General features: G+C 38.8%; 1 long non-coding RNA gene across 1 annotated transcript; it reads right to left on the bottom strand.

The window, feature by feature from the left end:
• Nucleotides 1-606: 606 nt before the first annotated feature.
• On the bottom strand, nucleotides 607-24919 carry LOC107079317 (uncharacterized). Its single transcript, XR_001480276.2, has 3 exons — nucleotides 24675-24919; nucleotides 2892-3008; nucleotides 607-1867 (listed from the first exon to the last, which is right to left on the bottom strand). It is a non-coding gene; the product is annotated as an uncharacterized lncRNA (long non-coding RNA).
• Nucleotides 24920-25280: the final 361 nt, after the last annotated feature.

Raw genomic sequence — 25280 nt, 5'->3', positions numbered from 1 at the left:
TTGTTAGAAAAGGCCCTGCTAGCACTGACGGCAGGTGAGGAAGAAACTGACTTATTTTTGTTTTAAATACAATGAAGCATAATATTTTGATCATCTTGTTAAAACTGTTCTTTGAACCACTTGACACAAATTTTTTGCTTTCTAAATAGGGGGCATGACTCCATTTATAACTGATTTAAAAATTTCATTGTTGTGCTTTAAATGAATTAATGGTCTAGGGACTTTAAATATCAATGTCTCATTACATGCCTTTTTTGAGATTCTGTGTTTTCCTTATATTGAAATTTTGTAGCATTTAAAGCTGTCGTTAATTGACCCGATTTAAGCATTTTTGTGGGTTTTGCAAATACTGTATGCTGCTGCTGTTATGTCAAATCTGCTGAATGTTTGTTTCACATTCATCATTTGTTTATAAAAAGTGTTTTTTTTCCGCTATGATCACACACAAAATGAAATCTCAGGGAAGCATTGAGACATGTTGAACATCAGAGTTGGGTACAAACTCAAACATTTTACACAACAGATGCAGTGAAGCCTTTATTTAAACTCAACAGTCTGTAAATGTATTCTAAAACTGTGCATTACAAAGTTCATGCAGTTGTACCTTTTCTTCTTGAAATTCCATTGGCCTCCGATTTACTTAATCACCAAATACAACCTGCAGCAAAGATGTAACTATAGCTCCATTTTTAAATGAAGTTATGATAATTATCAGGTGTAGGAAAGTCTAGTATATTGACAGACAGATGGGCAGTCTGGCAGATTTTCGTTGTCTTTATTGAAAAGAAATGTCCAGCTTCTTCCTGGTACTGAAAGAATGCATGCTAGAACTTGGAGACTTCCCTGTAACACTGCAATTCCATCTAAAATCTGTGTCTGGAAAGCTGTATTTCTAAAATGCGTCAAGAAAAGTGAGTTTTTCCTTCTTGGGAATGAAAAAACGAAGAAGTTCTAAATGGTAGAAAACCAACAACTGGAAAAAACGTGTAATCAATATTGTGTTGTGCGTGCAGAGGACTTGTAATTTTCAGTCCATGGTTGTAGCAATGCAGTCAGAGTGTGACATGTGGAAAGCCAGAACCAACAACAATAAAGGACCATTCCTTCTAAACTGACAGCTGATTAAAATACAAAAGAGGTCTTAGTCCTGTTCTACGAAGCAGACACCAGAAATGCTCAAAAAGTCTCCAAATAGATTTGGAATTCTGAAGAGGACTCAAAAAAGAAAAAGAAAAAAATATGGAGATATACAAATAGAAACATTTGGAATTTCATGAGTGACAATTTACTGTACAAAGATTTTGCTGTGATTAGTCCGTTCTGGTGTCTACTGATTGCCTAAAGGACAATTCTACTTTCTGTTAATCATACAAGAAAGAAGAGCAAAGGACAAAGAACACAATCACAGCTCCAGAGGAATGCAGTCCATGGACTCTGAAAGGCACAATTCCCTTTTGATCCCTGCAGATCCTGTAATTTCTAAACATGTTGCTTACAGTTAACACAGGTGGACATTTTTCCCTCATAATCGGTTTCTGAGTTTCTTTCATCGTTAAATTTCCACACAGTTCTGGTTTTATGAAAAAAAAGGAGCTGGATAAAAACAAAAAATCAAAAACATTTGCTTGCTTCTGGATTAGCCCACAGCATAATTCCAGCATCTTTCTGAATCACTTCAAAATCAAAGGAGGTCAGTCTGGTTCCTTCTGTCTTAGGGGTGGGTGAGGGCTGATGGGAAAAAAACAGTCTTGCCAAAAAGTGACCATATCTAGTCGCCCACATAGCCCTCAAGGAAGCCCTTCTCAAGGATAGCAGTCAGCGCAAAACTACATTGACTCTCAAATCCTGATGGGTTTCATTTTTACTGCTGTAAAAAGAAAATTTGTTTATACATGATTTAATGGTAAGCACCCCCACCCCAAAGAATCTATGCGTGAGCATAACACAGTTAAAGGGTAAATAAAAAAAAACTGGGCTATCAATTTATTGTAACAAAGCACATCAACAGCCATGTTAATGAGCTGGAAACTTAAGACAAAAGAATATTTTAAGACTCATCACTAATTCAAATAAACTTTTTGGAACCAGAAATACAATGACTTTGCTAAGGAAAAAAAGCCATTTTTGTTAATCCAAAATCCAGAAGACTATGTACAGTATGTGAAGGAGAATATAAACTCAGCGTAGATGTGCAAGAATTTAAATATGAATAGAAAATAATAAAGTAGTGGATCAATGGAAGTGACAAAATGGGCCAATGACAAAAGTGAAAGGGGATTTAATGGATGGACTATCGCTCTGCACAGAAAATAAAAACATGTCTGTCTAGTGTTCCAATGTTTTAGAATTGCACCTGTATAACAACAGGAATTGCAGTGTTTCCTTTACAAATGTTATATTATGTTTCATTGAACTGTAGATTTTTTTTTCTAGAAAATAAGGAAGAGAAGAGAGGCAACCTGTTTAAAAGCACAGAAGAAAGAATGATTTTCAAATATATTTTCAGGGAAAATGCTGAGAGGCATCTTTTAAACCTCAAAGTGAAGGAATGGTTTATTTCTCTCAACACCCGTTGAATAAGACATTTTAAGCAAACCGCATCAAACTCAAACTGGCAATCTAGTTCTATTCACTGCTGGAGGGCTCTATTGTAATAAAGCAATGAAGGCAACAAGAAATAGCATGGTTTTTCACAGATCCTCATGCTTTCTTTTACATAGAAATGGAGTTTGTCAACAGAAATCTGGGAGGTGGTCAAATTTTGAATCTTGCCCATTAACGCATAACTATCTTGGTCCCTGAGCACCCTTTGTACACATCTTTTCTCACACTCTGTGTTTTAATCATGCCAGAGACTGATGTTTCTCTCACTCTGTGTCACAAGACCTTACCTTTCATCCCCCTGTCATTCCTGCAGATCCCAGGGGCCCCTTGCTTGGCTCCCACCCCATCTTCTCCTAGCACAGCTGGACTCGACAATATGACCACCCTTCACCTTCTTGCTGTATCTGAAACAAGAATCTCTTCGGCCTCTCTTTCTCCACACTCTGCAAAAAACAACCAGCTTCTCACAGTCGCCATGATGTCTCTTCTTCTCTGATGGCTCCTTCTGATGCAGTCACCTCTCCCTGCAACTCTGAAACAACCCAGTTACCACTTCTTGTTCCCCCACATCTCTCCCTTCTCTCTATTTCTCTGCAGTCCCCACTTTATCTGCTCCACCCACCTTCTGTTTTTACTTTCTGCTCTGTTACAACATCAGGTGTCCACCCAGCTGCACCTTCAGCCTATCTGTTGTTTGTCCCTTTTCTTTTCCCAGTCCTACTTTCCTGATGTTCATGTAGGAACTTGGTCAGCCACTGGCACTAATTCCAGCCTGTAGGTACGAGTGGACAGTGTCAATCTATGCTAAGCCTGCAGTCCTTCTTCTCATCCCTCACCACCCCTATCTCTCGCAGCCCTGGAGTGGCACTGATGTGGTGCAGGTTCCCCACACCCCCTCTCCACTGGTGTCCAACTGGTGCTGTGTCAGCTCCAAGCTCTCGGTCCCACACACACCCCTCCACCATGGAGCTTATCAAGTTCATCAGACTCCATGGTGGAAGGGTGTGTGTGGGACTGAGAGTTCATCTACTTTCCCTTTAACCACTATGTTTTGGATCTCCACCTATAATCCATCCTCACTTATTCAGTAATAGCAAATGCATTTGATAGGCCAGGGTACTTCCATTTAGTACCTCAAGCCCTGTTCCACTATCAGCCCTCTACCTTTCTGCCTTTACTTTTCTCAGTCAGCCATTCTCTGTGTTAACCTTCTTCGTTAATTCTTAGCCGTCTTCCCATTAACCAACCAGCATCAGCAAGTGGTTGCTCTGCTAATCTTGCCCAGAAATCGCTTCCTATACCGATTTCGTATCTGGCTTATTGAGCCTAACCTCACAGTTTGTACTCCTTCCCCTTCTGGGGTCAGCACAGTGCCTTTTGCAGTCCTTTATGTAATCCCAGTCTCAGCCTAGGCTAATGTTTCTCAAGAGCCTTGCATATGTGAACTGGCCAATCAACCAAAACGTGTACACCAAAAGCAAAACACCACAAGCCATTGAAGAACTACAGTGCTTTGGGGTTGCTTTGATCTCTGTGAGGGGGGTTGACCTTACAATCAAGCTGCCATTTCCTCAGTCAGGCAAGTAAAGCCAAAATTAAATATGCTGACCCTATGAATTCCCTAATCCCTTTGCATTCATTAGAATTTGGCCAAACTACTGAAATAGGGGAGGGGTTAGGATCTGACATCCCTCGAAGTCAAAGCCAGAGCTAATAAAATGAAGCGGCACTATTGGGCCATGTCACCACATGACAGTGAGGCAGAAAGCCAGGAAGAGGTGCCCTGTGATGCTGATTAAATACTCTTACTGTGACACTTAAAACCGGTCTGCACATATTTAAGTCAATTTATGTTCAGCAGGGAAGGAGTCATCTATAATTTCTACAACAAGTACCAATAGAGAAAAAATAAGGTGAACCTCCCTGCAGTTCAATATAATTCATAGCGGTCAGATATAATTATGCACCTTAATTATGCAGTCCATCTGCTTGTCTTAAAGTGCGTGAATGAAACAACTTTTGGCAATATTTAAGTCATACCAAAATTTGTCTCCTTTGTTGAAGTAAGGAGTTCATGTTTACCAAACCAACAATTGTTTTTGTTATTGGATGCCTTTTTATTAAATAACCCAACTATTTGTCTTACAAATACTCAGATGAAAATCTTCAAGAGACAGACTTAACATTTAAGTCATACGAAAATGGGTCTAATTTTTAGAAAGTAAGGGGCTCCTTCTCACAAAACTGACTTTTTTTTAGTTTCTTGTAATTTTTTATGTATATGACATACTGTACACATAAATATACACAAGCATACTGTACACAGTACAGAAACACAACAATTCATGTGTTCATGACTGCTTTTTGATGACTCAGATTTCACAGACGTTTTTTGTTTCTTAATGTCATCTTCCCACAAGATTGACTGCCTGGCAAGTTGAATGACATGTGTTTTTCTCCAAAAGGTCATCGTCATTAAGCCTGAAAACCACACAGAGCCTTTCAAGTGCTTGTAACTGGGCCTTTTCTTTTGCTTTCTTTGTTGAGAGTGTGCAGCACAAACTTTGGATCATTCAATAAAGAGATTGACAAGATTCTTACGTCAATAATACCACTAACCACAGCCCCCAAAATATGCTATAGTATTGAGTTTATTATCTGTCTCGTGCTGGCTATTAATACCAAATGGCAACTATTTCTGCCATTTTGTTAAAAGTACAGATCTCTAAATATATATATCAAAACTTATAGTTAACATATCAAAGTAGATTTTAATAGCCATTAAAAAGAAAATGTAGAGACACAGACTACAGGAATGCATTTTCAGTCTAAACTCATTTTTTACTTATACGTACTGTATATCACTTTCAATACAACAGTTTCCATAGTTTCAAGTTATGCACATGTCTAAATATGTTATTATCTAAATACTGTATGCACTTCATGCCTTGCTTTCCAGACAAGCTGTGATAGAACTCATAACAATAGAAAGACTGAAAAAGAGAAAAGGCCACTTGGCCCATCTAACTCATTGAGACAATTGATCTGAGGCCTTAGGTCCAGGATTAAGGAATAAGGTCTCTTATCTCTCAGCGGTTGCTTCCATCTAAATTATACCATGCAACCCACTCAAGGCAAAGACTTGCAAAGCTGATAGGAAGTATTAAGGCCAACAAGTTAAAATCACAATGTGCAGAGACACAGGGGTTTAACAAAGAACTTCTATTACATCAGAATTCAGCTGAGACCAGTAAAGCAGGCTTTCTGTTTTGTTGTTTTCTCTCAGAAATGCTGTGACAAAAGTGGCAATGTATATCTCATTCTCTGGAGCTTTGATTCTGTCTTAACACACAAAAGGTTAAGCAAAGTGGAGTATGATAAGCTCCTGAACGTGACCTGATATCAGAAGGTCCTGAGCAGCAGTATTTGTTCAGCACATTGAAGTCCCCCCTCACCAGGTTAGAATATACAGTGGGAGAGAAATTCTCTAGTGCTTTAATAACAGTTGCTGTACCATTCAAGACAATCTTTGGCTGTACTTGTAAACTGAAATTCCATCTCACCCTTGGACATGAAAGATTCTATGACATACACCACCCCAGAATGCTGAATCAATTCAGCAAAGGTTAATACAACCTGACCTGCAGAAGTTTCCTCTGTCATTATTGACCAACCCAAGAACTGAGAATTCCTTTCAAATTCCTCAGGTCACAATGACAGAGAATCAGTTTTCTGTAGGTGTTTCCTGGCTATACACAAGATAAATCATTTAAAAGCTACATTCTGTTTTTTATTCCCTCAAAATATCTTTCCTGTATTCCCTCTTTATCCATGTGGAATTCACTGAACGCTCACCTATACAGTTAGCACTCCTAAGTGATTATTCACAGTAACATTTCCACAGATATTGAAAACAGGGGGTTCCTTGGCAGGTGTCACTAATGTGTTAATCAAGCAAATTGTTCCCAGCATGCATGTATAAAAATTCTGGACCCCTGGTTGCCTATAATTATGGCTAGCATGGCAGGAGCTACAGTGACCAAGACAGTTCACCTTGCTGCTGTTTCATGAGTAACAGTGTCCACAAGAGATTAATGTCAGAATGGAACTCAGAGGGAAAGACTTCACCGGCAAAGGGTGAAGGTGTATACTCCAATATCATGAATGAATGACTTAATTTGAAGTGCAAGAGCAACTGCCAATCAATTGACTGCAAATTTCAAGCTGGGGCACGACCAGCAAGTTCCACTAAAACCAGTCCGCTGGGAACTCCACAGAGTCACACCTGGGAAAACATGTTGGCAAGTTCATTGGTGTGAAGATCACAGCTACCGTGGAGAAATTTGATATGGTCAAATGAATCATCCTCTACCATGTTCTCATCTTCAAACAAGTGACTTCAAGTGACTTTAAATTGAGGTTTCTTTTTTTTTGTCAACTACCAGTATTAGAAATGTTTGTCATTTGACTTACTGTACATTGAGATTTGGCTTTTTCAGCCATGCAGTCAGCACTGGACATTTCCCAGCTCAGCCCTTACTCAATATGTATCTCAACACCTGGGATTTGACAGAATTAAAAGCACTCTTGATGGAAAGGTTTTGGTATTTGAAAAAGACAGTATAGCAGTTGGCTAGGTTGGTGGCGGTAAGGAAGATATGTTGCCACCCTGTGTACCTGTTAAGGACTTGTGCTTGCCTCCTGCCTCATGGCCATTCCAGAAACAAAAGGTCATGCTGTTATACTAGATCAGTGCCTGAAGATGAAGCGCTCTGGGAATGATAAGACCATGATTAAGGCTGTAAAACACTGCAAATTGCTCAGAGCAAACTGGCAGGTTACAATGTAAAATAAAGACAAATGAGTATGCTGCTTCCAAACAAGTGTATACAACTTCATTAACAAACCCAGTAACACACTGAAACCAATTTCCAGTGTCTGCTCAGCTTATATACAGGTTTTTAAGTCTAGAACAATGTATTATTTTGTTGCCCAGTCTAAATATGAAGCTTCAATAAAAAATGTAGTTTTCTACATTTTGGGATTCTAAATTTACAGAGCACATTGGCACATACATCATATCCAGAGGGGGCACTCAGACTTATTTTCTCATGATTTTCTGTCTTTGATGATTAAAGCTCTTTATGTTCAGGGAAATAGAGCTGTCGAGTGAAGAACAGTGAATTGAATAATTGAATGTATTAATCTTTGGTAATGGCCTCTTATTATTTTGCTGAAAATGAGAGCTGCAAGACTTTTTTGACAGAAATGAAACCACTTCTGCCCTTTGCTAAAAAGACTAATGTTTTATTTCAGGAGCCTCTTAGCTTGCTTGTTTCTACACCATCTCAACACCTTTTTTGCATGCACTCACTATAAAAATCTGGGAATGAATATTAATTAGCTCACACTCATTCACAATGCTGGTGGGGGTGGGGGTGTCATCTGTCTATCCACACTAATAGATGACTAGATATTGGTAGACATAAATCTAGATATTGGTGGGGTTTAATTTCTCTCTGATTCTAAAAATCAAACAGCAGTCCTCTGGAAAAAAAAAAACACCTCTTGGTTCAGAACCTATTCAAATGATATGTGATTCACCAGAGGAATTAAAAGTACTGGAAAAATGTTTCCTTAATTAAAGGGATTTGTACCTCAATAAATGAGATAAAAAAACAAGTGGGAGGGAAGTCCAGCTCTGGCAAGAATGAATTATACTGCAGGACATGAAGATTTTTTTTCGCTCTCCATAGCTATTCTGTAGCGGGAAGTTCATGAACTCTTATCTTTCCAATTTTCTTTGCTGCAGCAGCAAGGAATTGCAGAGCTCCTGCCATGATCATTTTCGGAATTCATCCCTCTAAGTACCGTAAAAAAAAAAAGAGACTTACTGGCTCCAGCTACCGGAAACTAAAATAATTTATATTGTGCTAAAACCTTTTACTCTGTTCTATAGGATCGATAAAGAAGGATAATGGTATATACATTAAAAAACAGATCTTTTTCCACCAATGGTTGCTATTATACAGATATATATTACTTTTTGCAATCACATGCCCTCCTATTAAACAATACATGTTGTAAAATTTGTCCTAGTGTTCTTGAGCCCAAACACACCAGGCCAACAGCGTTCATATTTCTCTGTTGCCAAAATAAGATGGTAAATTTTCCAGTTCCACAAGCCTCTTCTGGACATTTTTGAAGTGTGAAACATACTTCATGTAGGTGTCAAAGTCTTTGGTACATAACATTAATAATAATGCATTTGTTTTACTACACATGTAGAAGTACAGTTCACAGACAATACTGTCTAAATATTTTTTGGGTGGATTAGTTTCATGCAGCAAAGCATAATTCAGTTCAGACACTGAGATTTCAGTTGAGTTACTGAACAAAGTCCCTGTTGTCTTTAAAGATACTTCAGTTGTTGGCTTGTTTGACATGTATTTGCATAAAAAGTACACATAAACAATACCTGAAAATCTTCAGAGTCGTCTGGCTCATTTACATACTGGCATCTCCACTTTATAAAACTAAATGTATTTGAAAACGTTGTCTTATGGGACTGGGAGAATTGGCTGCTTGATAGACACATACTGTTGTACAGACGTGTCGCACAAGGCAGGGTAGCATGGTAGCACGCTGTTGCATCACTATTCCCGAGTCCAAGGTTTGATCCTTCTGTGTGGAGTTTGCAAGTCCACCCCAAGCTCGGTTGGGTTTTTCTCCAAGTGCGTCATTTTTTTGTCACCTTCCAAGGACAAGCCGCCTAGATTAACTGGTGTCTGTGTCTGTATGTGTGACTGTGCCCTTCAATGCACAGGATGTAGTCCTGCCTTGTGCCCTGTGCTCTAGGATGGGCTCCACACTGCTGTGAGCCTTGTCAGGCATTAGCAGTTTCTCAGAATGGATGGATGTTACATAAGTCGCTGCACTTCACAAGTAGCTTTTCACTACATTGATCACACTCGCTTTCCTCGCCATAGAACTGTCAACTCATTCATTATTCCCCGGGGGGATTTGTAAAACTCCCTTAGGCTCAGGTGTCATTATACAACCAGAAGAGGGGAAGGGGTGATACAGTATTTTGGCTTGAATAACTTTAAAACCTACAGTATGCTTAGGAAACTGATGATATGGTGACAAGATATTCATTTTCATATCAGTTTCATTCTGGTTCAGGGGGCTGTGAGTTACCAACAATGCTACCAACTGATCAAGTTTTTGAATGGACCTGGACTTCTTCTTCATAGCCTGGTGATTAAACCTATATACAGAGTCCTAGTCCCTGAACAAGAAAAACAAAAGCCTGTTATCCTTGTAGACCACTAGATTGTGGTTCACAGTTCTTAAGTGATACTTCTATAGTTACAATTTTGTCTTGATTTTACCTCAAACGCTGAAATATACATTTTAAAAATATTTTAAAAACCATGCTGACAGATGCACTCTATCTGCAAAGAAATCCATGAAAATTAATGAAACATGATTATTTTCCAAATAATGATGATCCTATAGTATATACTGTACATATATCCATATACAGTAGTTCAGGTGGGTAGTTGCATCAGCATGCATAGACTACAGTATATATGAAGGAACAAGTAATAGGTTTATTCCATGCTGAAAAGATAAGAAAATAAACGTTCTTTCTTCTCTTTTCAGCGTGGAATAAACCTATTACTTGTTCCTTCATATATAGTGGACATTATATATAGATTATATAGATTATACACAAAATTTGGTGCATAGATGTGCTTTCTCTTATCAGTGGATCACAAGTTTACAGTACAAAGTACAAATGGTACATAAATTGCCTTTTTCTGAAGCATCTGTTTAATTTAGCTTTAATTTCCACTTACTATACATTGTTGTGCATGATGAGATATAAGGATATTAACAGCACCTATCAGTATTTCTTATCTTACCTACTGTAGGCAAGACAAGTTGTTGTCGTCAGTTGATTGTACTGTATCCCTCCAGGTGTTCCTTATCTTATCAACTGAGGAATGAGGCCCACATACAGCTGCTCCTTATCAACCAAGGCAGGGACAAAAGCCAGAGGTCAGGTGACCAGACAGATTTTTCCAGACCATGCTTGTGAGATCGGCAAGGCAACCTTCTGAGGGATGGTACAGTAGAAACATCGGGCCCCCAAAACAGTATAAATAAGACTCCACTAACTCTCACTCCTAGAACTCTTTCTCTTATCCTCCATCCCACAAAAAAATTGCACCATGAGTGGGTTTCCCCCTTGCAAGCCAAACTACAGAAATCTACAGGTAATTTGTGCACTACAGAGACCAATTTCAGAATTTCAGAAAAGGACATTTATTTGATTGTTTTGGGAACATTTATTTCCGTTTTGGGGTATCCACCATGCAGAAGGAATCTCTTATATTTTAATACACTTTTGGGGTATCCTTTTATCCTTATTACTCGGCATCCATTTGGGGGGGTTATTTCGTACTGAGTATGGTCTTCCCACACTTCCTCTATGGTTTTTGTGTCTCATTTCCAGCTTTATGATCAAGTTTCCTAGTCCTTTGAAAGCCTGGGCACAGGTATAATTTTTCATATACATTTCTTATATTTCATTTACTCTAAAATGTGATGTGATAAACTTGAGGAAAAAGGGTTATTTATTTACACTTGAAACAAAAGGAGATAGAATTCTGGTCTTAAATGATTGTTGACTTTCAGCACCAGAACAGACAACCTACCACACTACACGCACAACAAAGACAGTATTTGAAATAGTATATGTCACACACAGTAGTAAATCTAAACATCCATGAATGTGTATGTTTAGGTATCCGGAGTTCTCTCGCATTTGAAATAGTCAGTTTAGTAAACTTATAGAACATGCAGTTTATCAGTACATCAGCAACACGGACAGAAAAACATCAGCAATAAGTGTTCGAAAGAACCTCACTCAATAATTCATGAAAAAGCCAGACATTATTTTTAGTTTTTCTGTGCAAAAAATGGCCTTTGTTATTCATGAGTTGTATGGTCACCTCTGTGAGTCATATGCTGTTACGTAACCATTTAAAACGTAAATATACACTGTTGAATATTCAGCTGTTGAATGTTCAGGCAGTTCTTATCTAAAGCAGCTGGGGGGGTTAGAGGGTGAGAGCAGTGTCTCTCAAAATTAGTGCTGGTGCCTTTGGACTGACCCCTCCATTAAGGTCTTGTCAATATCAATGCAAGTCATTCTCGTTGCAGAGGCCCTGTAAGGGAACCAGAGCGGTCGTGAGGAGCAGCCCGGCCATGCATCGCTGGAGAGGAAGGGATGTTGCAATGTGACACGTGACTCACTCAGTTATCCATTTGCCTGAGATATTGCACATACGCACCCTTGGGGGCCCTTCAGCAGAATCCTGAGATCAGTACAAACAACAAGAACAGCAGGAAAGACATGCACAGTGCAGAAATAAATCAGTGATTTATTTCTGTTCATTTAGATCTCTTTCTAACTATTGACATATATGCAGCCAGTTTTGGGTTCCCATTGAAGCAATTGCATTTTGTGAACAGCCTGACACAGAATTTTCCAATGCCACTTGTAGAAGGTTTAGCAAACAAAGTATTGTATCTTTAGTATAGCACAGAAAATAGGAAATACTAATTAACAACAAAATGAAATATAGGAACTGGGAGGTCCATTGACTAATGCAATTTACAGTGTAATCCTAAAGTAATTACCTTGAAGTGCAGTGAATGAGCAAGTTGAAAGACATTAAGTCTCACAATAACTGAATTTCAGCATTTCTTCTAAACATTCAACTAGTCTGAAACGGACTGCAATTTTATTTTCAACTAATGTACAGAAGAAATTGTCTCATTTTCTGATGAACAAAACTGTTGTGTGTTTTACACTGAGCAAGAAGCACATACTGTAGCATTAAGCCAACAGATGCATTCATATCCAGATGTCCATCTGTTTGTACACTGAACATGCAGTCACAGCTTTGAAGATAGAAATTCATTCACTGTAAGCCAGTAATTCATACTGCATCTTTGGCTATCGGCATGGGGTTGTGTCACTGGCTTCTTAATCCCAGTCCATGTTTGTATAATGTGTCATGTACAGTATAAGGTATCGTGTGTACCTACTGTATGTGCTTTCTGGGATTGCTTGTCGCCCAGATGAATGAACCATCTCAATGCTGCTGACAGGCTCCAAACCAGGCAGTCCTGCTATTTCTTTGATTACTTTACAGCTTGACTGATGAAAAGCTATTCATATTACTGCCAGCATGATAATGATGGCAGTAATACGATCCCAGAAGAGACACTTAGGAAACTAAGTCATTAAGAACCAGAGAGTGTTTCTCTAGGTATTAATCTCTCCAAATTGTGACCTGTTAAGTATATTTTGTTTTCAGAATGCTGAAAGCTCTGTTTTGAAAAACAAAGAATGAATTAATAAAAAGGGAAACATTCCTTTCATGTGTCTGCTTTCTTTTGCCGGCAATCAGGATGAATGAACACCTTAACCCTTCCATACAGATCAGGAGAAACCTTTTCTGGCCACTCCTCTGAATTGGTCCACTCACCGAGTGAACTTAGAGCTAATGAAAAACATTGACCTAAGCAGGTAATGATGATAGCATTCAATAGATGCAATGATACCAATATACAAAGGTTCTATAATGACTGATGTATTTTTGTTTTTAAATCTTCATCATTGAGCCAAACATTTAGAGTACAGCAACAATGCAATGCTGTAGCCTCAAGCTCTTCCCCCTAGCTGAAGAAATTGTGTTTGAAAAACAGAAATATATCTTATATAACAAATACAGTACAATCTGGAGGTGGCGCAGTGGCACAGTGTTAAGCATTGCTGCCTCTCAGTGGTGGGGCTCTGGGTTCGAACTGAAGTGCTAGCTGTGTGGAGTTAGCATGTTCTCCCCATGTTCGTGTGTGTTTCCTCTGGGTGCTCTAGTTTCCTTCCACGGTCTAAAGACATGCTGGTAGTTTCACTGGCTTCTGGGAAAATTGGCCCTGGTGTGAGTGTGTGTGTGTGTTTGTGTCTGTGTGTGCCCTGTGATGGACTGGTTCATCCAGGGCATACCCTGCCTTGTACCCATCGCGTGCCAGGATGGGCTCCGGCTCCCCCACAGAAATTATACACATGATGTTTCTTTCAGGTCAAGTGCCATACTATTGGCTATACAGTGTGTGAGAGTCGTGAACTTTTCAGCCCAGGTTAACCTAATTTATAAATGGTTTTCCTATTTGGCTAAATAAGAGACGTGTCAAGCTGTGAGAAGTGGACAGGACTTTTGACAGTTTGCCATAATAAGACTAACACATTAATTCAATATAAGTGGATACAGCACAGTCGTTTTCCAGACAGCTCACAAGCTTTTAAGCATATATTATTTTCTCTGCAATATTAATTTGCCTGGTTTATTTTCATGGGCACTTGAGGACAATTGCTACAAAAGATGTACTGTACCAGGCTTGTGAAAATAGCAAGCTGGAAGGACAAACAAACTGACATGCTTTGAATAAGAGCACTGTTATCATCACTGGTAGTGAAGGCTTTGATTTCTGAGCAGTTATGATTTGCAAATTCTCACTTCAAATTGAATTACTACCCTAATTCAATTACTCACTGGACTGATCAATAAAGATGGACAAAGTTGACATGAAACCACATTTGTACTGTATATCTTCACTCCAAGCCTTTAAATATGCCCATGGCTTTGAAGACCATGCTAAAAACACTCATGTTTTACAACAAATTCTATACATTTTCTTTTAGTTTAACCTCATATTCAATGAAAATCACATTTACACTCAATCCCCTGTCAATCAGTAGCGTCTCCTGTAACAACCTGGACAGGAAAACCACCCGTCAGAACCCGTAGTAAAACCACTGGACGCTGTTCTGTCTATTGCGCTCCACTTCGTTGTCCCAAATAAGAAAGAATTCTGAACTCCAATGGTAAAAAGAAAATGATTTGTGTGTTCTGTCCATATAAAGCACTTTTACCGCAAAGTGAGCTTTCATTTCCCACCACTGAAGACCATCGTATTTATGTTTTAAGCCACACTTACACAGTGAGACTATTAGGTCTCTGGTGTGCACCTGCAGCTGCTATGTGCTGCCCTGATCTGAATTCATTCACTCAGTCATGCTATTTCACAATCTTGTTGAAAAGAGTACGAAACCACAGGACTGGTCAATGGCAGTCAAAAGCTATGCAAAGTCTTAGGTTTTTTAAAAGACAATACCTTTAAGAGCAACTTTAGAAAACAAATTAAAATCCACAGGTACCGTCAGCCTAAGATGTTCTATAAGCTACATAAAAAAGGTTTATTTTGGCCCACGATATATTATGACAGGAGAATAAATGCAAATCACATAATGAGTCACTGAGTCACACATGGCCTTCCAGCTCTTTTCTTTTACTTTAGTAAATTAATCCAACAGATGGGCAGATTCTTTTAGATTGCTGACTCATAATCAGCCTGGGTGGCAGTCACTAACCCGACCTTATACTATGTGACTTAGACACTTGGTCTAAAATAGCTGTAAATCCCTCCTGCAACCTGACAGGGTGGAATGTGTTTCTGAAAGTTGCCAGAGGGAGAAAAAAACAGCAACAACTTGCACATGTAGTGTAATATATTGACTTTAATTCTGTTTTGTTTAAAACAGGGAACTAAGGAATATTGACATTTCTCTGCCCTTGATCGTGTTGCTCATGCCATGATTTTCAGAATAACTCTGGACACTTCGTCTTGGGACCATCTCAGTAATATTTGCAAATGACTAAGAGCACACTAGTGAAATACAAAAATGGATAGCCCTCAGAAACACACAGTGGACCAGAGGTAAAATCAATATAGTTTCTAGCTTCTCTCTCCCTGTCTGTGTGCCTGTGTGCCTCATGGAGAGCAAGCTGGGGTATGCGAATAGACAAATTCCTAATGCAAGAAATTGTATATGGCTAATAAAGTGATCTTATCTTATCTTAATGTATGGTACCATGCAGGAGAATGTTTCTTGGCTTTTTGCTTTTGTAGCATTGTGATATGATCTTCAGTTTTGCATCGTTCTTGCTGTGTGTACCTGTGTTACACTCTCTTTGCAAATGAGAGCGGGACATTGTTCTAATGGTAATGGTAGGCTATTTGTATTTTAAAATAAATCTGATCATGACCATCATTACCTTTTATTGCAAAGGAAATTCTGGTCATCTTTACAATGGTTCAAACCGAATAAATATGCATATCCAAGAAATATGGACACAGATTAATAAAAAACAAAAATAAAAACAGCTCTTAGTACATGACTTCAAACTAAGACAGTCTCTATAATACATATGTGCTATTAAATTATATGGCTATGCTTTGGCAGATCATCCTGCCACACTGATTGTAAGCACCATTGAGCTACTTCCTACTCTCATGTACTTCTGCTAGTCACAATTCAGTCGGTACCTCAAGACAAGAGTGAGCTTTGTTGCACGTCTTGCCCCACAAATTCAGAACCTCCTCTTTGTACCCAGTCTGACCAACATAATTATGACTACAGCTCAGTCACCAGCCCCAAACGTCGTTATCCAATCAACCTGCTCTCCAAAGACACATTACTCGTCTTGGTTTACCTGCCACTTGTTTATTTCCCTGGTGAAATCATCTCAGATTAAAAAGACTATCAATAGCTAACCTTGCTTTATTTCTTCCTGTCTTTTCCAAATGTCTCCAGGTGCCTTCCAACAGCATGGGTCACCTCTACTCCTGTTTGATTTATCTCCCGTGCAGGGACTGTCTACACCGATCTGCCTGCTGTCCTATTCCTGCCTCTCTGCAAGCTGCTCAGGTCACCTTTCTGGCTGTACCCACTGCCTCAGTCTCTCTGCTATTCAGGCCAGCCTAGCTCCTTCTGTTAAGCCAGCACACAACCCCAAAATGAACTCCATCACAGCTGTCAAAACACGAGCTCTGAAAGGAGTTCAAAATAACCGCAGAGGTGAGCTAGAATTAAGCTAAAGCTTCATCTTCAAGTGCCTTTTCACACACTCAAACTTTTGGCAGAAGATTAGAATGATAACTTTTACAGGCTCTTGTCCACTAAAGCATCCTGGCCATGAATGTTTGCATCGGTATGGGGGGGGCCCTGGGACAGAAATGTGATATGATGAAAGCATTTCAACAGTATGCCTCATGCAGCATTATCTGAAGGAATCATTGCTTCATTCTGTTTGATGACAACAATCTGTTAAGAAGATACCAGCCTTATTGCCTGTCAGGGAGTCTCTCTGCTGCCCCAGACTGTATTCACCATTGTAGATCTAATCAAGAGTCATGTTACCAGCAAAATTTGGACAGCCACCAAGCCCCATAATCCCTGGACATGACAGGATTTTAAAGTTGTTCTGAAACTGGAATAAATTAAAAAGATGATCTTTACTAAATTATATTAATTACAGCACAGTGTTTGACTAAATAATAGTCATTTCAATTTAAAAAAAAACAATTTAACTTCATTTTCACTTGGTCTACCGATCTTTGCAGCCATCCTTATTTATAACCTTCCATCTACATTCACACTGTTGTTCTAATTTGCTCGTCCTGCTGATTAATAAGAGATCAGCTGCGCACATTTACAAATGAGCACATTAGGTTGGTAGTTAATCCAAATTAGGATTATACTGTATTCAAGGCCAGTTGCATCTTTAAAAAAAAAGATACCAAAGTGTAAAATACAAATTACTCCAGATATTTTTTTATTTTTTTGCACTCACAGAGGACATTTGTATCATCAGGCCCTTATGTGTTAATTAAGTAGAAATAATTTAGTAAAGGTTTATTTCTAAATTTACATTTCCGTTGAGGACAACTTTAAAATCTGGTTGTGTCTCAAAGGGTCAATTGTAACAAACTTGCAGATTAAGTACAGAGCTATGTGCTTACTAGGGGATCATCCCCCTGATAGGTGTTTCTTTCAGTTCATCGCAACTGACCCAAAGTGTCTGGGAATTATGCAGCCAGGTGGTAGCACTACATGAGATAAGTTAACATGCAAAGTGCTGTGTGAGTCCTGTAAGTGAAGGGCTGTTTTGTAGTACTATGAAAATGGCAAAACTGAAAAGAATTTTCAAATAAATAATATGAATATTTTAGATTGCAAACACTGTCCTTGCCGTCACTCACTGTTTGAGTGAAACAGGTACTGCAAAACAGCCACGAATGACAGGTTTTGGAAATTGTATATTTGTCACATTCCTGCCTCTCTCTACCGCATGAACTTTGCACTACTCAAATTAAAGAATTTGAATTGCAATCAACTACTAGCAAGGAAGGAAAATAGACCTCATATAGTAGATGCTTGTAATAGGTTGTTTAAGGAATAAATACTTGGTAGACATGGATTAAAAAAATATTTTAAAGCTTTTACTATACTTGCAAAATCCTTCTACATATTGCTCTTTAAGGACAACAGCAAATATTCACAATGTTTTGCCAGCTTTAGAAATGTGTTTGCTCGTTGCTAACAGCTGTTGTTGTGCTTCTCAGAGTTGTGTCTCTTATTTTGCTTCATCGACTTTTGAGAGCAGTGGAGGACTTCTTCCTTCTGAATAAGATTAAAGTTAGTTGGAGCTGCAACACAGTGATCTCAATTAATATTACATTCCTTTTTAACAAAATTAATATTTGATTTGACACGGACGTCTTTGAATTATTAACAGGTTTATACTCTGGTTCTTTGTGATCTCAGTCTCTGGCTGTTCTATTTGTGGACTCATAATAAAATAATAATTCAAAAGAACAATGTACAATATTACTGTTGGTTACGGCAGTAGTGCTAGTAGTTGTAGCAGCATTTAAATAGTAGTAGCAACAGTGATAGTGAAATTGGCAATATTTGAATTATTCCTCATGATTTTATTAATAATTATTAATATCTTTCTTCTTAATAATATACCTTTTTCTAGTTATTCTTGTTTCTTTCTCTTGACGAGAAAACTATGGAATTTTGTTTGGAATTATATATTTTTTCCTTACAATACTGCAAAAACTACAGTACATGCTTATGCAGGTTTGGGGTTTTCATTAAACACTTCTTACAGTACATATCCTCAAAGCTCCAAATATGGGGATTTTCCGCTTTGAAAAATAGGTCCTTTCACAAGTCTCCCTCCCATGACCGTTGAAAAAGTGATTATTCTGAAACAATCAAAAACCCGAAATAGAATCTTTCTTGGGGAGCAGCCATTAAAAACCCAATTTCCCAGCAGAAAAGAAAAAATGCCAGACAGCATTAGCATTTTCCATTCTCATACAGTATATGTGCATCAGACAGTAGCTGCCGTGGTAGAGGTAAAAAACGATAATCAATGAGAAAAATAATGTTCACTGAAAATGTCTTATTTATTTATGCCACTCTTTTGTTTGTCTTAGTTTTCAAAGATATCATTTTAAGATGACAGCATTCAACAATGAATTGTATACTGCATTCTATTAAAGCAGCTCCACTGGGCTTTTTTCTAAATCACTTGAATTGCTAATAAATTGAGGTGATGTACTGTATACAGTAGTTCCAAGTTTATAAGGGGGTGGAGGCACATTATCCCGATATGGCTTTCAACCTTTTTAATGGAAAACTTTCCGAAATTAAAACTGTACAAATCTCACTCTGGCCTGGTGCCATTACTCCTGACCTGGCTTGAGTTCATTTCAGACAGACAGCTGCTGTACATGATATGTCAGAAATTGCTGTTGTACGTGACACCTCAGAGGTAAGGATAACATTATCGGGAATAGCCACTGTGTTATAAGTGGGAATGTTTTCTATGATTCCTAATATGATTGATAATGGTCACCCAAACACCTATTCTTGCTAATAACAGAGGTTGACCATGGCTGTATACAGATTACAAAACTCATTGAACGATACACCTTGTGTCTATCCTTGTGACCTTCATATCCTTGTATCCTTGTGACCTTCGTAAATGGACGTTTTCATCACAAATTAGACTCATTGCAAACCTTCACTGAAATGCGCTCTGACTCCTTGCATCCCTACAAAATGATGGAAAAATAAATGCATCTGGACCAAATGACTGAAAGAATACATCAGGGCTTTATTGTTTTTAAAAGAAGATTCTGACTTTTTCAACTTCAGAGAGATTATCCTTGCAGACAGCAGTGACAACAGTACAAGAAGCTAAGAACAAGTAACACAGTAAAGTCAAAAGCAAAGATGGGTTCTCTGGCTCCTCCTTCTGCGGAGGCTGTCAGAGACTTATGCTCTAACCCCAGATGCCCTGTGAATCGCTCTCTGAAAGGTGACAGTGCAGGAGTTATGTTAGACTCATGCATTGATGCAGTCCTCAGACTACTGTGGTATTGTTCATCATCAACTGTGACAAGCGACATAAAAAATAATTACTCCTAGAAGAAAAATGACTAGGTCACACGAGGTAAGGCCATATCCTTGTGCCTGCAAGTCCAGATACAAGGCTTTTCTACTGATAGCCAACCCTTTACTGAAAACTACAATAATTCAAGATTAGTGGCCTTACTGGATTAACCATCCAAAAAACTCATCACAGATTCCTATAAATCTGAGCCTGCAACATGGAGAAACGTTTCCCAGTGTTGTACACATAGGTTTCTGTATCGGTAACAGCAGTGCCAACTTTTTAAGGATCTACAGTTTCTCATTTATTCATATTCATTATGTCACTCACATATGATTATCTTTTTGGCACCACAACTTATTTCAGTTAACTCTTCATAGTGATGAAGCCGGTACTTCCAAGAGAAACAATTTTTTACATGTATACAGCTCATCACTCAATCAAACTAGTTGGGCTGATTGGCCTACTCCCATTTGTAGCCATTTTTATGTTCCTATGAGTGGTTAGTTAGCTGTGTTTCTCACATACTGACATCTTCAAACCTCATCTGAATGGTGAAGAAAGGCAAATCCTACAAGTAGAAACATCGAGAGTTTTTTGCACAAAGGAAGCAAGAAACATTTAACATTTCCGTGTCACATACTGAAAGACCGCATGAGTCACTTCATGGTTTATGCTGTGCTAATGTACAAAATCTTTGCAATGTCTTAGAATAAGGTTGGATTTGAGGTTCCTATAAGTCTGATTTAAGGTGAGATACAAATCTATTTATAATGGACAGTCATTTTAAATTTTCCTTCAGAAAGACCCATGCCAACAAAAGACTCCAGGGGAAATAAAGGAATCTAAATTGAAAACCTGAACATGCAGTTCTTCAGTTATACTACCCCTCACCTGTATCTTAAAAAGACTGGATGTTTTTGCACTGTGCTCTTGATATTCACACAGTGTCTCATTGTGTGGGCAGTATTGGATGACTCTTCTCCTATCGCTAGTTTAACCCAGCAAGTAGTCAATTGTTGCTTTCTGTATCCTGGAAACAGCAACTCCTACTGCAGATTTTAAGAAACGGCAGAGGAAAAAAACACACCTAGAGAGGCTCTGAACAGCGTTTGACTCGGAAAGGTTTTATTGAGCAGTGTTCCTTCCAGACTACTGAAACTCAGCAACAGACATTTCTCAAATGAGTGTCTTTTGTTTTTTATGGTTGGCATTGTTGCAGCTAGTGCATATCTTTGCATTTGCTTTCTGAGCTGCCAGACTCAAAAGGTATGAATCTGTAATTGTGTCTTGCCAGAACTGATGGAGTACAATTGGCTTGGGGTCCTTTTCATTAGTCTCGAAGAGGTTTCACGCAGATTAAACCTGCACAATGTATTAATTAGGTTATATTTTTAAAAATCATCTTTCTTACGTTTTGGCTGTTTAAAAAAAATAAATGCACTATTTTACTAGTATTCACTGGAAGCTGGAGCAAACATTCTTTTACAGTCATTCTTCCCAGTTAGGTAGGGTCTCCTTCTCAGGCCATTGGGATTGAACCCAGGACCTTCCAGTCAGGAGCTAGATGTCCTTGCTATCTGAGCTACCACAGTTCCCATCTCCACCACAAAACAAAACAAAAAGTTATCAATTTCCTTTGCCATATATAATAATTTACCATATTTTTTACCTGTTGTCTCTTATCCTTAAGACTGTTACTTCAGTACACTGGGAGCAGTGAGTGGAGCAATGGTTAGGATTCCAGGGTTCATCAACAATTGCCATCAAGAAAGTACCTCAACCTGATTATTTGTCCGCCAAGCTCTGCCCTGTATGTACAATCACCAGCTTGTAGCCCAAACTCTGCAAACCTCAGAAACTAAGCAAGGCTGAGTGTGGTCAGTCCCAGAACGGGAGACCACTGAGAAGAACTGGGATGGTGATCCTGCAGGTAGTGACCTTCCCCCTAGACCTTGATTCTAAAAACCAGGGGCCTCAGAATTCATATTCAGTAATGTAGTGCTGTAAGAAGTGCTGTTATTTGGAAAAGATACTAAAGCAATGCCCTGACATAAACCGTTGGGGTGTTAACTCAGGGCTTGCACAATTTGACCTTCCTACAGTTTACCCTTAGTACCCCTTGATTCAAGTGGTGAAGCCAATTCTCACTCTGATCTGCTGTGCAGTGGCAGAACCTTCTACAGGAAGGTGCTGCACTTCAGTGATGGATGTACTGGGTCTCCTGCTATATGTTAAGTGTTCTGGAAGCCTTTGAGGTTAATGGTGTTATACTGTGTGAATGCCCACCAACACGGCTGGGGGTTAACCTGCAATGGAGGACATACAGAAATTGGGAGAAGCTCCAGTCTTTTGAAAACCAACACCAGTGAAGGATTAACTGCAGGATATCAGCGTCTCACATCTGAGAGAACATTATTTAGCTAATGAGCTCCTACATATCAGAGCTGCTTCCTCCTCTCTCTTCTGTGCAATCACCTACTGTATATTGAAGGAGGTCTAATACAAAGTGACAGAATTCAAAAGTTAGCAGGGAACTGCTAGGCTAAAACAGTATTGCACATACAGTAACACACAAAAAAAACACCCTTCAGAGAAACTTAACTGAGATAAATGAGGTCACAGAGAAATGCAGTTGACAAAAAAATATTCCTTTTTAAATAAATTTCAAAGGTTTACTCCAGACATGGTGATCTACAATGTCGATGAATCTATACTAACTCACAGCAGTACAATCAAGGGCCGATTCAAACATTTTAGGGGGAGAAGGCGCAATGGATATTTACCAAGCAGCCAGATACCACAAACTCAACGGGGGGCTATTCTTATATCTTGATGTTTTCCCATCTATTCCCCTTCTGTCATTAGTTTCCTTGTTGTACCCAGAGAAAAATAATAATGCTTGAAAATTGCTTTGAATAACATGTAATTGCAACACACGCTGTGGGCATTTTGTTTGTCTTCGGTGTTTGGTAATTATTGTAGAATCCCCCTCCCCTCCGTAATGGCTGGTTACTGACCATACAACACAAAGCAGCCCTCTGATGGTTCCCCAGTGCCGTCCAGCTGATTAATATAATTACACTAGCTGGATGAATACAACCTGATGAGCTAAATTTCCCTTCAGGGGGAGACCTGTGCTGTAAACTCAGTAGAAACTTGTTCAGCAGTGCTTTGAGATGCCAAAGTTGAGTAAAACTGCTTTGTTTCCATGCTGGGTCCTGTTGCACACCACCATCACAGATCACGTCTTGAACAGGGTAGAAGTGATTTTTTTTTAACCGAAAAGGTACTGTATTCCTACCTCTGTTATTGTCTAGATTGTTCCATAATATTAACCCACATACTGTATATTATTAATGTACCAACCTAAATAACATGTATAGATACAGTACTGTTGAGGTAGCCTCTAACACAGAGACTGCATTCTCGATATTTCACTTCTTGGCTCTTCATATCTGTACTGGTTTGTCATCACACCTGCAGGAAACAGTTTAAAGAAGGCTGCACATTACACACTGCCAATTCCACGAGATCCATGAAACCTTGAAATACAATTTGCTGATAGAAATTATTCTGAATTTAGTCACCACTCCATAAGGTTAAAATGGGTGCAAATAGAAGTAAGTTCTGGGACCTTATTAACATGTAATCCAAAAACCAAAGGCTTATTTTAAATAGTTTTGTCACAGTTCTTAGGAGAAACTTCTAGCTTGTTAATTTTGTGTAAAACATACACATTAATCTCTGAATACCTGAGGTCCTGCAATGCTCTACTTACTGGGCTCGCTTTGTGCTGCATGTGCTGCATCAGCAATCTGCAAGTAGGAAAACAAACAGCTGCCAGAATTCTAATTTATACCAAGCCTCAAAAAGACATTACATCACCCCTAGCTTCTCTAAAATGCCTACCAATTAAGTTTAATTTCCTAATCAAGACTTGATCATGGCCAGGAGAATCCTTAACACCATGAATATAACTTTTATCTAACCCACTGTATTCTAGTGTGGTAGCTTATATCCTCTGACTCTGGATGGGTTAAATAGATTTTCTCCACAGGAACAACCCTTCAGCTAAACCATATTTTTTACCTGTTGCTGTTAGGTAAACTCACTCTTTCCTTCTTAACTTGTCAACTTTCTTACAGGAAGGAGTTTATGTATAATTTTTGGCTTATGAGTGCATATGATTGTAAGGTTATGTTTTCTTTTGATCATTTTTACATCATGCTCTTACAATGATTCATTGCAAGGCTCTTTACAAAACAGCAACATTTTGACTAATCAGTTGAATAATGACTTTAAAGGACACATGGAAGAAATACACTTTTTTTAGAATTAGAATTTGGCGTTAGTGAGGACACTCCTGTGAGCTTGCTGGCCAGGCACCTCGACATTTGTTAGGTCCCAACAGATAAGATCTAAATTGGCATGTTCTGAGTTTCGAGTTTATTCCTCCGAGCGGAAGAGGACCCAAGAACTGTAATGTGAGCCCTAAAGGCAAGGGCAAGAGGAGAAAATGCTAAAAACCACTAGCATGGTATTTTTCTTCTCTGAGGATTGCCCTCGGGGTGACCCGAGGGCTGACAGGGAGAGTGTCACAGGGAGGGACTTGTTCTCTGTGTGAAAAGAAGAAGCTGTTTCATCACAGATGTAAGATTTGTGTTAATTACGAACCCTGTGCGGGTCTCCAGGCGAGATCCGGTAGATGAGGGATCCAAGGCAGGCAACAAGGTAGAGTAGTTGGTTATTCCAGGCGGAGTCATGTACAGGTAGTAGGCAAGAGGAGAGGCAAACAAATCCAATAGGGGCAAGACAAGAGAGAGAAATCCAAAACCAAAAAGTCAACAGTGAGGGAGTCCAGAAAAGGTACTAAGGAGGAAAGAGCAAGTTAAGCTCAGGAAACAGAAGAAATCCTAATACCACACAATGTTACAGGGTGAACTGAGTGTTTAAATAGTGAAGGAAGGGGTGTGTAAGGCAAATTGGATAATGAGGGGTAATTGAGACCAGCTGCAGTCGTGACAATAGTGTGTTCTCTTTTATTTCATTAGTGAGCTGTAAAATTTTGTAACTTGTTTTCAATTCTCAGTAGGATCCTCTCTTGTTGCTTACTCTTGGATCTTTCTTTGGCAAGCTTTCAAAATGTTTTATCATCGTTAAAGATCCCGACAGAGTATAATTGTTTACCCCGGTGTCCTAACTAAATTCCACTCGGGCTTGGATAACCTGGCTTTCTTAAATTTCACCCTTAATGCTATTGGTGAAACAATTTCTCACTGA

The sequence above is a fragment of the Lepisosteus oculatus genome, chromosome 17, assembly GCF_040954835.1.
Source record: "Lepisosteus oculatus isolate fLepOcu1 chromosome 17, fLepOcu1.hap2, whole genome shotgun sequence".
Classification (NCBI taxonomy): domain Eukaryota; kingdom Metazoa; phylum Chordata; class Actinopteri; order Semionotiformes; family Lepisosteidae; genus Lepisosteus; species Lepisosteus oculatus.
Note: the sequence above shows the minus strand (reverse complement) of the source record. Positions and strands in the feature narration are given on the sequence as shown.